The sequence below is a fragment of the Elephantulus edwardii genome, unplaced genomic scaffold, assembly GCF_000299155.1.
Source record: "Elephantulus edwardii isolate Elephantulus edwardi_28Jun2011 unplaced genomic scaffold, EleEdw1.0 scaffold00329, whole genome shotgun sequence".
In the NCBI taxonomy this organism is placed as follows: Eukaryota; Metazoa; Chordata; class Mammalia; order Macroscelidea; family Macroscelididae; genus Elephantulus; species Elephantulus edwardii.
This window is the reverse complement of record NW_006400079.1, coordinates 636,155-652,494: the sequence shown is the minus strand read 5'-3', so window position 1 is coordinate 652,494 and position 16,340 is coordinate 636,155.

Sequence of the window (16,340 nt, the reverse complement as noted above, 5' to 3'; positions counted from 1 at the left end):
TTTTAATGAACATTTACAGAGATTTTGGGTTCTCATTCATTCATTGTTGCACTGTTTTCTCCACCCTCCTCCCCAGTTCGTTCTTCTTCACCACCCCTGAATGTCTGTTTTAATTGTCCAATTGCCACAGTGCTTGTCAAAGCCAGTTCTGATTAATCTCCTTTGTCAGTGTGTCCCTTGCCATTCCCTATCACTCCTCCCTGAGAGAGACCTCACCCTGATTCATAAGGAAAAGGGGATGGCGTATTCTCTTAGCTACTTCCTGCTGAAAAGGGACGCTGTGGGTTTCAGGGTGAATTTCTTCTCTCACTACTCTAAAGGGCCCCCTTGGCAGTAGGAAACACATAGACTATTATGGAGATTGATTTTGGAATTTAGATGCACTGTTATCAATTGTGCTTAGCCGTACATGTTCATATCCTTGAGGATGTATCATGGAAGTGTTGCAGCCTAGAAGACACAAATTTAACTAACAAGTTAAAAGTATATGATTCAAAAATTAACAAGCAATAATATTCCGAGTAGAGGTTCTAGTAGTGGCACAAATCAAGTTACAGAGGAAGGTGGTTCTTACAATAAAAGACCTATAGACTAGCATTTTGTCTATTGTAGTGTAGAGGTTAGGAACCACAAGATGTAGAGGCTCAGCTATGTCATTTATGGTTCTTAAGTCCTGGAGCAAATTCCATCTACCACTGGGCTGTTTTACAACTCGGAAGTTCATCAAGTGATATTTTTAAGATATAAAGGATCTTTCACATCAATAATTTCCTAGAATTTAGCCATACTTCATGGCTCTAAAACATCTAATTCACAAATTTTATATTTTGTTTTTCATTTCCTTCCCTTTTGATCAATTTGCTCTATAAATATTTATTAAAATGTTTAATAATGAGAACTTTCAGGTATGGGGAAGAAAAAGGACTGAAACTGCCCTGGAGAAAGGCTCCGCCATTTGGGGTCCCTGCTACTATAGGGTCATGTTGTGGGAAAAGAGGAAGATAGAGTTTGGGACAGGGAACTACAAGTAGGGGAGAAATTAACTTTCACAACTGGCCTGCTGAGGTGCTAGAGAGAGAACTGCCTTCAAAATCCCCTGGACAGAAATTTCTTAAGTTCTCACCTCTGTTCTCACGTCACTTTACAGGCAAAGGAGGATAATAGACTTTGAAGAGATGTCATCAGGTGGGACACTCTTTTTCAGAGATAGCACCCTCAGGTGTGGGGGTGAGAAGGGCCGGAGCCTCCCTTGGAGAAAGGCTCTGATCTTTGGGGATCCCTGACCCTTCCCCAAGCCATCCAAGGGACCAAAGAAGACAATAGAGTTGGGGCGGGGTTGTTATAAATTGCTGCAATTTTGGATTTATATACTGTAGATATATACATATAGAGTGTTAGAGATTAAAAGTCTTTAATGGGGACTTATTTGCATAATGATGAGTGGAAGATCTTTACCCTGAAACCTATCAATTTTGTGATGATGGAACGTGAATTTCTTTTTTCTTCAGAAACATGAATAGACCTGAGATTATTTTTATTAAAAAAAGACAAACTTTTAAATAGATAATACCTTCTCTTGGTTTTATAAAGACCTAAAAGTGTAAAAGTTTAAAAAGAAGACAAGTTACCTTTCTTTCCAACTTTCTATTGTCACAGCCTTCGATTCTATAACATGGAGATCTCTATTTATAGATTCTATGAAGTTTTTGAGTTATGAATACTTTTTACTTCAGTTACTTTACATTAAAATTATATTGTACAACAACTATTCTGTCCATTAGTTTTTAATTTATAATCCCTAAGATTATTTTAATAATCTGAACTCCCATCCTGATTACCCCAGTCACCGAATCAATCCACCTCATAGAGGGCCTTCCTCTCCTGCGCTGTCCCTCCACCCTACCAAGCATGATGTCCCTCTCTCCAAGGACTAAGGATGATAGAAGAATTGATGCCTTTGAGTTGTGGTATTGGACAAGACCACTGGATATCCCATGGACTGCCAAAAGAAAAAGATTTGTTTTAGAAAAAGTGAAGCCAGAGTGCTCCTTGGAAGCCAGGATGACAAAGGTTCATCTATTATACATTAGATATGCTGCTAGGAGAGGCTATTCCTTGAAGGAACATTCTGCTAGGAAAGGTGGTCAGTGAAAGAATAAGACCCCCAATAAGATAGATTGACACATGACTGCAGCAATGGCCGCAGACGAGTCGGAGATAATAAGGATGGCACAGAATAAGACAGAGCTCAACCTATTGGTCATAGGACAGCTATGAGTCATATTCGATGACATCTAGAATAAAAATATAAACTTGGTTTATCCTTTTATGGGATATGTTTTGGAGCTGGAACAGGATAACTCACTTCCTAGATTCAGCATGTGTTCTTGGCAGTCATGTAAGTTAATAGATAATAACCAGGAAGAGTTAGCGGCAGCAAGTGTGAGAGCAACAGCCAGCAAGGGAGCGATTTAAACTCATTTGGCTTCAAGGAACCTTTCTAGAATTCTGCAAGTACAAATTCACAGCCTGTTTGAATATCCACGTGACTATAATAAAGTTCATCTTGTTGGGCAGAGTGGGTTTACAGATTAGTTTGCTAACTGCAGTTTAGGGAGTTGGAATCCTTTAGTAAATAGTTACAGCTTCAGAAACCCAATGAAAGGCAGTCATGAGTTTGAACTCACTCCTAGTAGTAGATTTGATGGTTTTTATTTCTTTGTGTTGGCTTAGTGGTAAGCTGTGCTGCAATCCCAAAGGAACGCAGTTCAAATCCACCAGCTGTGGGAGAAGGATGGGCAATCTCCTCTTAGGCGATTAACTGCCTCTGAAAACTGCCAGAGGGTCAGCTGGGGGTCAATTCTGACTCGATGGCACCCCCCCCCAGCCCCCACCACAATACACTATTTTGTTTTCAGTAATTTGGGAATACTAAAAAAATTATTTCATTTAGTCTTATTTTGCATCTGCTACTTGGTATCGTTGGTTCTCTTTTTCGTGTCTAGCTATTAAACCATCAAGATTTCCTAGAGGACAGAAAATAAAATGTTACACATATTCTGTACACTTCTTCTGTGAATTACAATGAGACTATTGCCACCTAACGGTAGCAGGGTAAACTGCAGAAGGTTCCGCAACAACAAAAAACCTGTCTACAATTTAAAATACAAATGTCTTTTAAAAAGAACAATTTGGCACTGATAAGTATGGAAACATCTATTAATGTTATCAGTTCATCATTTAATAACGTTATAACTAGACTTTATGCTTCAAATTAATATCTTACATTAATAATACTTTTGATAAGTTTTTCCAGGATGGTAATTATGTCACAGAAAATATTTAAAATTTTTGTTGTTGTTATGTGCCATCGAGTCTCCCATGACTCACAGAGACCTTTTAACACAATATCTCTGAAGCGTGCCCTGTCCTGAGCCCGTCTGGCTCCGACATACCTACCCACATTACTCCATTTACCGTAGCAATCCATCCCATCCAGGATCTTCCTCTCCTGCGCTATCGCTCCACCCTTCCAACCATGATGGCTTTCTCAAAAAAGTGGTCCCTCCTGGCCGTGTGCTCAAATTACATGAGATGGAGCTTCAAAATCCCAGCCTCCAAGGAGAAACTTGGTTTTACCCTTTCTAAGACAGACCTATTTGTTTTCTTGGTGGTCTTTGGTATGTTCAATGCTTTTTTCCAGGACCATAACTCAAAGGCATTGAGTCTTCTTCTGTCTTATTTAGTCATTGTCCAGCTCTCTGATGCATAGCAAGTAATTGTGAAGACCGTAGCTCAGATCAAGAGCATTTTTTAATTTCTTTTTTAGTTAACACTGGTTTATTTACAAGGTTCAAATACATTGTTTTCACACTGGTTCTTTCCCATTCCTTTCACCCTCACCCATCAAATTGTATGTCCTTATGATTAACTGCCCCCATCCTCACACCTCTGCTTCTAACCCCCCCCCCTTGAGTCCTCATATTCATTCTACAATAATGGTGTTTACAGTATTTGTCCTTATGGGACTGAGTTAGTTTGCTCAGAATAATGGTCTCCAATCCCTCCCAAAGTAGGTAATATTTTACAAAATCATTGCTCCTGTGTGTTGTATAGTATTCTGTTGTGTGAATGTACCATAATTTTTCAATCCATTCAATTGTGGTTGGACATCTGGTCTGTTTCCACACTCTTGAGATGTTGAATAATGCTGCTATAATCACTGGTGTACAAGTCTCTGTGCTTCAGTTCTCATTGTCCCAGGGTATATTCCAAGCAGTGGAATAGTTAGGTCATAGGGAATCTCTATATTCAGCTCTTTGAGGAAGCACCACATTGCCTTCCAGAGTGGCTGTACCATTTTACAATCCCACTAACAATGTATAAGAGTTTCTATCTCACCACATCATCTTCAACATTTATTACTTGCTGCCCTGTTAAACTTTGGGACCAGGTGCACATTAGCTGATAGACTGACACTGCTCTTCAGCACTTTGGAGAATTTGTAGACAGCTGAATTCCCTAAAACAATTTGTCATTTGGTGTCTTGACTCCTGGTGCCAAGAGTGTTGATTGTGGAGTCAAACAAGCTATAGCTTTTAACGACTTCAACCTCTTCTCCATCCACCATGGTGCTGCCAATTGGCTCAGGGATTGAAGATCTTTTTCTTCTTGATGTTGAGCTTTAATCCATATTGAAGACTACAGTCCTTGACCTTCTGCAGTAAATGCTTTAGGTCCTCCTTGGTTTCAGCAAGAAAGATTGTGTCACCTGCATATAGCAGGTTGTTGATGAGTCTTCTTCCAATTCTGATGTCACACATCTCCTCATAAAGTTCAACTTCCTGAATGATCTCTTGAATAATACATAAAATTAGAAAATAATATTTTATTACTCAACATGAATGTCTAACTCACATTGAAAAAATATCTGCTAACTATTCAAGATTATTATGAATTTATTATTAACACATTGCCGCAAATGACGGCAAATGTGTTTCTAAGCACAGTCGTCAATTTAAAAGTGTGCTTCAACGTGTTAAATAAAATCCGAATATTCCGTAGCACCTTTGTAATTCATTTTAATTATATGTTTAAGGGCTGCAGGATTAAAAGTTATATTGGAATGTGTTTAAAATGTTAAAATTTATTTTTATTGCTGAAAGTGAGTATCACTAAGGTCAGGATATTCTTTTATGAGGTAAAGATAGCTACTTAACCTAGTAGATTCTTTATATCCCTATATTGCATACCACATATCTTTTCTTTTTTTGTAGGAGAAGAGTTTGTTTTTTTTTTCCATGATGACTGAGGCACACTGCTGCTTTCTTGACATTATGTGAATCTTTTCTTAGTAGATGCTCGGTTGTTGTAACTATATAATGTGACATAGGCTGTGGCAATGTTTCGTGAAGCATCTGTGTATTGGTGCTTCCCTATTGGGGACAACAGTCAACTCAGAGCAGGAGGGCTCTTGCCATCCAAAAATGCGGCTGCACCTGGCCTCTTCTTCTTGAGCTTAAGAAATCCCATGTGATGTAGCTAGGCAGCAGTGTTTAAGGCCAAAGTACTTGTCATATTTGTACTCCTGGTGCAGGATAGTGGGGCAACAGCTGAGTAGTCTCCAGGCGTTAGAGTAGTATGCATACCATTTTCCTTGTACGAATTTCCTTGTAATCATTGTGTTCTTAATTAAAAAGAGAAAATACTCCTTAACATAACTGACATGTCTTTGTTCATATGTAGGAAACTCTTTGCCCAAATGACAATTCATAAATATTGATTCTTTTTTAATCTTCTTTATTCACTGTCTAACTTTCAGATACATAAGAAATAATTGAAAATACCATGGTATGCATCAGGTACACCTTATCTTCTAAAGTTACATTCTTTCTCTTTATTTAGCATTTTGGAGATGTTCTCAGATAGTAGATTTTTCCAATGCAACACATCTTTTGATTTCTTGACTGCTGTTACCATGAGTGTTGATTGTGGATTCAAGTAAAATAAAGTTATTGGTAACTTCAATCTTTTCTCCATCTACACTGATATTGCTTATTGATCCAGTGGTGATATGTTTGTTCCCTTGATGATGAGGTAATCAGTAACAAGGGGTGAGTCTTTGATTTTCTTCATTTTCTGAAGCAAAGTTGTATTATCTGTATAATACAGATTGCTGATGAATGCTTTTAATTATTTATACAAAGGCATCTGAGTATGTGGATCATAATAAATTATTGCTAACATTGAGAAGAATGAGAATCCCAGAACTCTTAACTGTTATTATATGAAACTTATACACAGATCAAGAAGCAGTTGTCTGGGTTTTTTTTATCCCTTCCCCCACCTCCAAAATATGCAACTCTATGGTTTCACCCCAAACCATCCTCACCCCGCTACTCTCATCCTTTCCCAACTTGTGTCCACATATATGCTTTATAAGTTTTCTTTCTATTTTTATAATAATGGTCTTATGCAGTATTTGTCCTTATGAGACTGAGTTAGTTCACTCAGCATAATGCTCTCCAGTCTCTCCCAAGTTAGGTAGTAGTTTTTGAAATTGTTGCTCTGGAGTGATGCATAATATTCCATTATGTGAATATACCACAATTTCTCAATCCGTTCGGCTGTGGTTCTGGTGGGGGCCTGAAAAGACTGGGTAATGATGGGCAAGATCCAATGGTAATAAAACATAATATATGGGAATGATTGCATGGAACACAATATGAAAGAAGGATAGTGTGAAACACAATGTATCCTAATTTTATAAGCAAACCAATATGAAATTTTAAAAAAAGAAAATAAAAGAAGCTGTTATCTGAACAGAACAAGAGAATATTGAATGATTTAAAATCAGAGAATTGCTTTTTTTTTTGTACCTATCCCATCTGTAAAATGAGCAAGTAATTCAAGAAACTGGAATATAGGAAGAAAAATGTGAATTAGGATTGGAGGAAGACTCATCAAAATCCTGCATGATGCAGGAAAATCCAAGGGAAAGTGACATTTTTGAGAGAAACACTAAGTTCTAGGTAAATTATTTGCTTATTTAATTATGTTGGTTATAAAAGATTTGGAGTCAGAGGATCACTAACTATTAGTTGCACAGCCCTTACTAGTTTATTAATGCATCAATCTTTATAAAGCTCAGACAGCCCTCTTCATTGGCCTCCAACAGAATTAATTCATACCTGACCCACCAATGGTTTTTCAAACTGTAGCATCAGGGAGATTACTCAACATTTTCCCTCACAGATATTTTGTTGTTGCCACTATGCTTCATCAAATCAAAACTAGTCTCTAACTAACCCTCCAGAGGGTTTCCATAAGGAGTAAATTTCACAGGAGAGCATTTTTCTCCTGTGGAGCAACTTGACAGATTTGAACTTCGTGTCTTTGCGTTGCAGTGCAACTCCTCACCATTGATAGATTCCAATCCAGAGAGAGTCAGACTTTGAATTAGCAATGCAACTTCTAATGGGCAAGGGCTAGCTTTACTCTTTTGTAAAATGGGTATGAAAATGTTTGTCTAATGAACACTGTGATGACCTAGTGGCAAGAAGCTGCACTACAATCCTGAAGGCAAGCAGTTCAATGCCACCAGCTACTCTGTGGAAGAAGGGTGGGAAATCTCCTCTCATGCGATTCACTGCCTTTGAAAACCCACTGGAGGGTCAGCTATGGGTCGTTTCCTCCTCTATGGTACACAACAACAACAGCAATGAAAACATAAAAGGATGTCTAACGGTGTAGTAATTAGGGTCTCTTTCTTTCAGAATCCACCAGATTGACATGAATTTTTGTGTTTGAAGGTCTTTTTGGTTATTGTACTTTTGTGATAAATTTTCTAAGCAGCTCATTAATTGACCATATACGTGGTAGACTTTTTTTATTTGACCCTCTTGAATTTTTCAAGTATATAATCACATTCATTATAAAAAGATAAAATGTACCTCCCATTTTTAGCTTTTATGTGTCATGTTTGTTTTTCCCCCTCTTGTATTGTCTGTTGGGTTACAGATAAAATGCAACATTTCAAAATAGCAGTGATGATGGAAATCTTTCTAGTGTTCCAGATTTACAAGAAAAATTTTAGTTTGTGACTCATAACTGTAGTCCCGGGATTTGAGCTGTTGTGTACCATAACAATGTACCAATTATTGGTAACAAGGTTCCAATTATTAATGGGTGTTTGCAGCTGTTTTTCTTCATTTTCAGTCATGCCACATTCGAAAATGAAGGGCATTGGCTGGAAGCTTTGCAAAATCATGTTATTAAGGTATCTGCATTACGCAGATGATACAACCCTGCTTGTTGAAACTGAGGAGGACTGGAAGCGTTTACTGCAGAAGGTCAAGGGCTGCAGCCTTCAGTATTGATTGAGGCTCAATATAAAGAAAATAAAGATTCTCACCACTGGGCCTATTGGCAGCATCAGGATGGATGGTGAAGAGATTGAGCTTGTTCACAGCTTTAGTCTGCTTGGCTCCACAATCAACACTGTTGGCACCAGCAGCAAGGAAATTAAAAACTATATTGCCATGGGAAAGTCTGCTGTTAGGGACCTCTCCAGGGTACTGAAGAGCAACGGTGTCAGTCTGGAGACTAAGGTGCGCCTGAAACAGTCCGTGGTCTTTGCAATTACTTGCTACGCATCAGAGAGCTGGACAATGGCTAGGGAGGATAGAAGGAGAATTGATGCCTTTGAGCTGTGGTGTTGGAGAAGAGTATTGAATATACCATGGACTGCTAAGAGAACAAACAGGTTTGTCCTGGAGAGAGTGAAGCCAGGCTGCTCCTTGGACGCAAGGATTCTGAAGCTCTGCCTGACATAGTTTGGACATGTTTCAGTCCTTGGAGAGGGACATCATGCTTGGGAGGGTGGAGGGACAGTCCAGGATAGGAAGACTCTCTATGAAATGGATTGATTCAATGACTGGGGTAATGGGGTAAGTGTGTTGGAGACAGTGCGCTTGGCACAGGACAGAGCAGAGTATAGGGCTGTTGTACATAGGGTTGCTATGAGTCGCAGGTGACTTGATGGCATATAACAACAACAACAACAACATTGTACAATCTAATTTAAGCGATCAACTCCTCCCTTAATGTTGTCACAGCAACATGAAGCGACTACAGAATGACAAATGGAAAGAGGATAGATGTTACTCTCTTATGAAGCTCAAAGACTTGAACCTTCAGCATAGGTCACACCTCAGTATAAAGAAAACAAAAATCTCCATAACTGGATCAATGAATAACACTACCATAAATGAAGAAAACATTGAAGTTGTAAAGGATTTTGTTGTACTAGGATTCAACAACTATGCAAAGAGCAGTAAGGAAAGCCAGCATTGCATTGGTCGTATCTGCTGCCACGGTAGCCTAGTGGTAAGAAGGTGAGCTGAAATCACAAAGACATGCAGTTCAAACTCTCCAGTTTCTCCGAAGAGAGAAGGTTGGGCAATCAACTTTCATCCCCACCACCCCTTTTCCATGAAATTAACTGCCTCAGAAAACCTACCAGAGGGTCAGCTATGGGTTGGTTCTGACTTGATGGTACACAATGAACAACAACAGACCATGCTTATAGGTGCTTTGATGGCCTAGTGGGAAGAAGTTGTGCTACAATCTCAAATGCACATGGTTCAAGGGCACCAACTACCTTCTGGTGGAAGGCTGGGCAATCTGTGTGTTTTAGTAGCCTCTGAAAAACCACTGGAGGGGTCGGCTACGAGTCAGTTCAGACTTGACGGCACAAAACAACAGACATACACACACACACACACAGAGCATGCATGAGAATGATATCTAATGCATCTGTTGCAGTGGCTACTCCTGGAAAACTCTACAACAAGTGCTTCAATCTTCACTTTCAGCAAGCAAAGTTGTGTCATCTACATAAGGCAGATTATCAATTAACCTCCTTCTAATTCTGATGAAAAGTATTAGCAAATTCAGCAATATGTAAAATATATAGATAATTTTACGTACCATGACCTATTAGGGTTTCTTTCAGAAGTACAATGTTAGTTTGCTATTAAAAATAATTGAATTAACAACATATTAACAAAATATTTTTGTTGTGCACCATCAAGTCGGAAGTGACCCAGAGTTGACCCTCCAGCAGTCATTATACAGGATGAGATTGCTTTCTCCCATGGAACAGCTGGTAGATTCGAACCATGTTTCTTTGGGTTGCCAGTGCAATTAGTAGTAAGACTCTATCTGTAACGTCAAAGGCACAAGGTTTGAATTCATCAGGTTCTCCACCTAAAAAGGATGAGCAATCTCCTCCCATATGACTTACTAAATCTGAAAACTCGCTGGAAGGTCGTTCTGACTTGATGTTACACAACAGCACCAATAATGAGGTGACGGGGGGGGGCAGAAATATCATTATTTTATTAAAAGATGTTGATGAAGTATTTGACAACATTTAATACTTGCTTGAAATAATTCTCAACACAAAAAATTGGAAATAAGTTCTTTCTTATGGTATCTGAAAGCAATAACTTTAACAGAAGGGCAATGATTGTGTGCCAAAGAGTATTAGCATAGCTGAAACAAATTAAGGAAAATTTAAAAAGAAAGAACTTCTGGAGGTATAGATTGAAGGCTCACTATTGTAAAAATTGTTACTGTTGTTATGTGACATCAAGTTGCTTAAAACTCTCAGCAGCTCTATCTTGAGCCAACCTTATTGACTCTGAAACAATTATGTGTGACTTAATCTATCATTTAATAAAATCTTTTAAACCACACCACCACCATCTATCAGTTGGCCATACCACAGTGGTCTGCGTATTGCTGCGATACTGAAAACTATGCCATTGGCATTTCAAATACTAGTAGGATCACCCATGATGGAAAGTTTCAGGGGAGTTTCCACAGTACGATAGACTAGTATGGAAAAGAACTGACTAATCAGTTCTGAAATAATGGGACCTTAAAAACTCTGATTGGCACTAGAATGTTGCCTGATAGAGACTGATAATGAGAGAAGATAAATCTAACAGGTTGGAAGATGGACGTTCAAAGTATGAGTGGGAAAGAGCTTCCTCCTTAAAGCAGAGTTTACATTAATGATTGAGCAAAGCTTTTATTCAGTGAGAGACCTTTATTTGCTAATATGGTATTGCTCAAAATTAAGAGAAACAGCTATAAATATCTATTGATTGTTGGAATGTACAATGAATTAAGTATGAACCTAGGAAAATCAAAAGTGATCAATAATGACATTGAATGTCTGAAAATCAATGCTTTAGCCATTAGTGAGATGGCATGGACTAGTATTTGCCATTTTGAATCTGACAATCCTATGGTTTACTATTCTGGAAATGATAAACTAAAGAAAAACTATATCAAGTTCATTCTCAAAGAACAGTTCAATATCTACCCTGAAGTATCTACAAGCATACAAGGAAGACAAGTTCATACCATTATTATTTCTATTTCTGTACCAACTCTAAAGCCAAAGTTGAAAAAAAGTGAGAATTTCTACAAATTCAGCAAGTTGAAATTGATTGAACATTCTCTTAAGATGTATTAATAATAACTGATGTTTGGAAAATAGAAATTAAAAACAAAGGAAAGGATTAGTAGTTGACACATAGACCTTGATTATAGAAATGAAATTGAAGATTGCATGTCAGAATGTTATATGATCAATAATGTATTAATTGTAGATAGCTTCTTTATGAAATATAAACAGGGGCTATATATGCTACTGGAATACACAGAAGTCAAATCTATTATGTCTTTGGAAAGAGATCATGAAGAAACTCATTATAATCATTAGTCAGAATACGATCAGGGATCAACTATGGAACAGACGCTGAAGAACATGTCTGTGAGATCTAGAATATGAACTTGAATATGTTGAACATGTTGTTGTTATGCGCCATTGAGTTGCCTGCAACTCATAGTGACCTTATGTACAACAGCCCTGATCTATCCCTTGCCAATCTTATTGTCTTTGGCAAACTGATGAATTACATTGGCACAGTCTGCTGTCAGAGACTGCTCCAAAGTACTGAAGAGCAGCGATGTCAGTCTGGAGAATAAGGTGCACCTGATACAAGCTGTGGTCTTTGCAATTACTTGCTACGCATCAGAGAGCTGGACAAAGACTAGAGATGATAGAAGAAGAGCTGATGCCTTTGAGCTGTGGTGCTGGAGAAATGTATTGAATATACTATGGACTGCAAGGAGAACAAACAAGTTTGTCCTGGAGAGGGTAAAGCCAGGCTGCTCTTTGGAGGCAAGAACACAATTGAGTGACAGAAGGAATAAAGAATGAATTTTAATAGTTCCTTGAAACAACTGAAAATGAAGATACAAAACCTTTGGGATGCAGCAAAAGCAACCTTCTGGGGGCAGTCCATAGCAATAGATTGTTGTTGTTGTTGTTGTTGTTGTTATGTGCCATTGGGTCGTTTGCGACTCATAGCAACCGTATGTACAAGAGCTCTAAATGTTGTTCTATCCTGTACCAACCTAGCCATCTCAAACGCACTTATTCCCACAACTCCACTCACAGAATCAATACATCTCATTGAAGGTCATCCTCTCCTTTACTGCCCCTCCACTCTGCCAAGCATGATGTCCTTCTCCAAGGACCAGTCCCTCCTTGCAACATGCCCAAAGTATGTCAGATAAAGCTTCAGAATCCTTGACTCCAAGAAGCATTCCGGCTTCACCTTTTCCAGGACAAACCTGTTTGTTCTCCTAGCAGTCCATGGTATTTTCAACACTCTTCTCCAGCACCACAGCTCAAAGGCATCAATCCTCTTTCTATCAACCCTATTCACTGTCCAACTCTCTGATGCATAGCACATAAATGCAAAGACTATAGCCCGGATCAGGCACATCTTAGTCTCCAACCTGATGTCATTGCTCTTCAGTACTCTTGAGAGGTCCCTCACAGCCGACTTTCCCAATGCAATTCATCTCTTTATTTCCTGGCTGCTCTTACCAAGTGTGTTGATTGTGGAGCCAAGCAAACTAAAACTGTTAACTATCTCAACCTCTTCACCATCCATACTGATGCTGCCAATTGGCCCAGTGGTGAGAATCTTTGTTTTCTTGATGTTGAGCTTCAATCCATATAGGAGGCTATAGTCCTTGACCTTCTCCAGCAAGTGCTTCAGGTCCTCCTCAGTTTCAGCAAGCAGGGGTGTGTCATCTGCATAACGCAGCTGAAACTGTATTGAAGGCATTGGCAAATAATAAAACCCCTGGAATTTATGAGATACTGATTGACTTGTTTCAATTAAGAGACATAGCTTTCAAAGCACTAGCCAGTCTATGCCAGGGAATTTAGAGGACATATTTCTGTCCAAGGGATTGGAAGAGGTCCATATTTGTTCCCATTCCTAAGAAAGATAATCCAACTGAAAGTGGAAACTTTTGAACAATATCATTAAAATCACATGCAAGAAAAATATTATTGAAGGTCATTAAAAATTGCTAGACTAGGGAACTTCCAGGAGCCTCTGGCATCAGGAATATAATTTCTAATGTCAGATGGATCCTGGCTGAAAGAGGAGAATACCAAAAGAATGTCTATTTGTATTTTATTAACAATGCAAAGGCATTTGACTGTGTGGATTATAATAAGTTGTGGCTGATTTTGAGAAGAATGGGAATCCCTGAACACATAATTACGAAGGCGTAACCAGTATCAGTTTGAGGACAAAAATGTGTGTGATTCAGGCCATGGTCTTTCGATTACTTGTTATGCATCTGAGAACTGGACAATGAATAAGTGTGACGGAAGAAGAATTGGTGCCTTTGAGCTGTGGTGTTGGAGAAAGGTGCTGAACTTCCCATGGACTGCCAAAAAAAAATCAAACAAATATTTCTTCAACAGGGTGAAGCTAGAGAGCTCTTTGAAGGCTCGATGATGAGTCTTTGCCTCAAATACTTTGGATATGTTGTTAGGAGGGGCTGGCTATTCCTTGGAGAGAGACATGGTGCTCGGAAGTATAGAGGTTTGGAAACGGAGAAGATTCTCAACCAGGTGTACTGACATGATGATTTTCGCAATGGGCTCTTAATGTGTCAGGAAGTGTGAGGACGGCACAGGATAGGAAAGGTTTCAGATCTGTTGTTCTTAGAGTCACTATGGGTTGTACTCAACTTGATGGTACCTAACAACAACAACATTTTATATATTTTTTTAAATATATTTTTTAAAGTCAGTCTCTCTTTCTTTCTCTCTCTTCTCTCTCTCTCTCTCTCTGTCTATCTGTCTCTCTGTGTGTGTGTGTGTGTGTGTATTTGGTATTACTCTCCCTCCACCCCCCTGTGCCTAAATTACTGCCATGGACATATCAACATTTATATCAACTGCTATAATTCAATCTACAAACATACATTCCATAATACTACCTTAATTTGATCATAAGAATATAGTTTGAGATAGAGCAATTTAAATGAGTTTTTATCCCCACAATGATTCAGCGTATTAAGATTAACTCAAGGGGAAATTCTGTTTCCCATTTTTCCAAAAGGAATGATAGCAATGAAGTGAATCTTAATTTAATTTTGATCATGAGTTAAACACCAAAAAGGATACATCTAGTTTGGATACATGCATACATAGATTGATTATGCTTCAGTTTACGGCCACTGTAGTGTTTACTTTCTACTCAGAAAATTACATTCTTGAGATTTTTAAAGACTGTGTTGGGAGTAATGCACTGGCAACTTCTGTCTTCAGATGATTTGTGTGTGTGTGTACCATCAAATCAGATCTGTCTGGTATAGGAGGAGATTGCCCCTCCTTCACTAGCAGAGTATCTGGTGGATTTGAACCACGTACCTCTGGGATTGCAGTGCAGCTTCTTGCCACTAGGCCACCAGAACTCACCCAGATGAATTTTAATTGCTTAGGTCGCTATGAGTCGCAAGCGACTCGATGGCACATAACAACAACAACAAACAACAGTTTATCATCACTATAAGGAAATCCTTTATCTTTACATCCAAAGCGTTTACGCTACACTCTGAACACAGACTATTTGGTTGCGTTGCCGAGGCCTTGCTGAGCTAATTGGATATTTCCTTATGGATACAAACACGGTTGCTTTTCTGGTATACTTACAATACATCTCTATTAGGTGCTAACTAATAAGAAATCAAACTAGAAACTGATCTCGAAAAAAATGCTTTAACTTAATAAAACAAATGTCTTACTCCCATTTACTGCAAGTAGAAAAAAAAATCAAGTTCTTTACTGGAACTGAGGGAATCTTAAAATTGCAGTATGATGTAAAAAAGATTTACTGAGTGCACATTAAATAATTTTTATCAAATATATGAACTAATACTTTCACATTATTTTCCTCTTGCCAGGAAAACAGTTATTCTACTTATTTCTCAAAATTTCTAGAGAATAGCATATAGATTATATATTCTAGATAATTTCATAATCACTTCTTTATATGCTCAACTCAATTCATTTTCCAGGGTGTAATTCATCAGTTTTACGAATTCATTTATAATGATTCTTAACTAAAACTTCATTTGTCACGTATTGTGTAGCAGAGATGATCAATACATTCTGACATGAACTTTCTATGAAAGGCGTTGTCATTTTTGGTTTTGTGTGTGTTGTCAAGTTGTAACCTACAGTCATAGCTGATACTGCAGTGGGTTTTCCGAGGCTGTGAACTTCCAGGGAGGAAATGGTTCATCTTTTCCCTCATGGACAGCTGGCAGATGTGCGTCTTCGAGCTGGCAGTGCAAGTCCTTACCCACTAGGTATAAAAGGTTGTTGCTATTGTTGTGTGCCATTGACTTAGAACCGACTCATAGCTGACTCTCCAATGGATCTTCCAAAGCAATAAATTACGCAGGAGATTATCACTCCTTATCCCAAGGAAAAGTTGGTAGATTTGGGATTACAGTGCACCTTCTTATTACTAGGCCATGAGAGTTTCCTGTTGTTGTTATGTGCCGTCGAGCCACTTGTGACTCATAGCGACCCTATGTACAACAGCCCTCAACCCTGCTCTATCCTGTGCCAATCACACTGCCTCTGACACACCCATGCTGATTACCCCAGTCACTGAATCATTCCACCTCATAGAAGGTCTTCCCTTCCTGCGCTATCCCTCCACCCTACCAAGCATGATGTCCCTCTTCAAAGACTTGTCCCTCCTTACAACATGTCCAAAGTATGTCATACAAAGCCCCAGAATCCTTGCCTCCAAGAAGCAGCCTGGTTAACAACCCTCTTCAGGATGAATCTGTTTGTTTTCTTGGCATTCCATGGTACCCTCAATACTCTTCTCCAGCACCACAGCTCAAAGGCATCAATTCTCCTTCTATCCTCC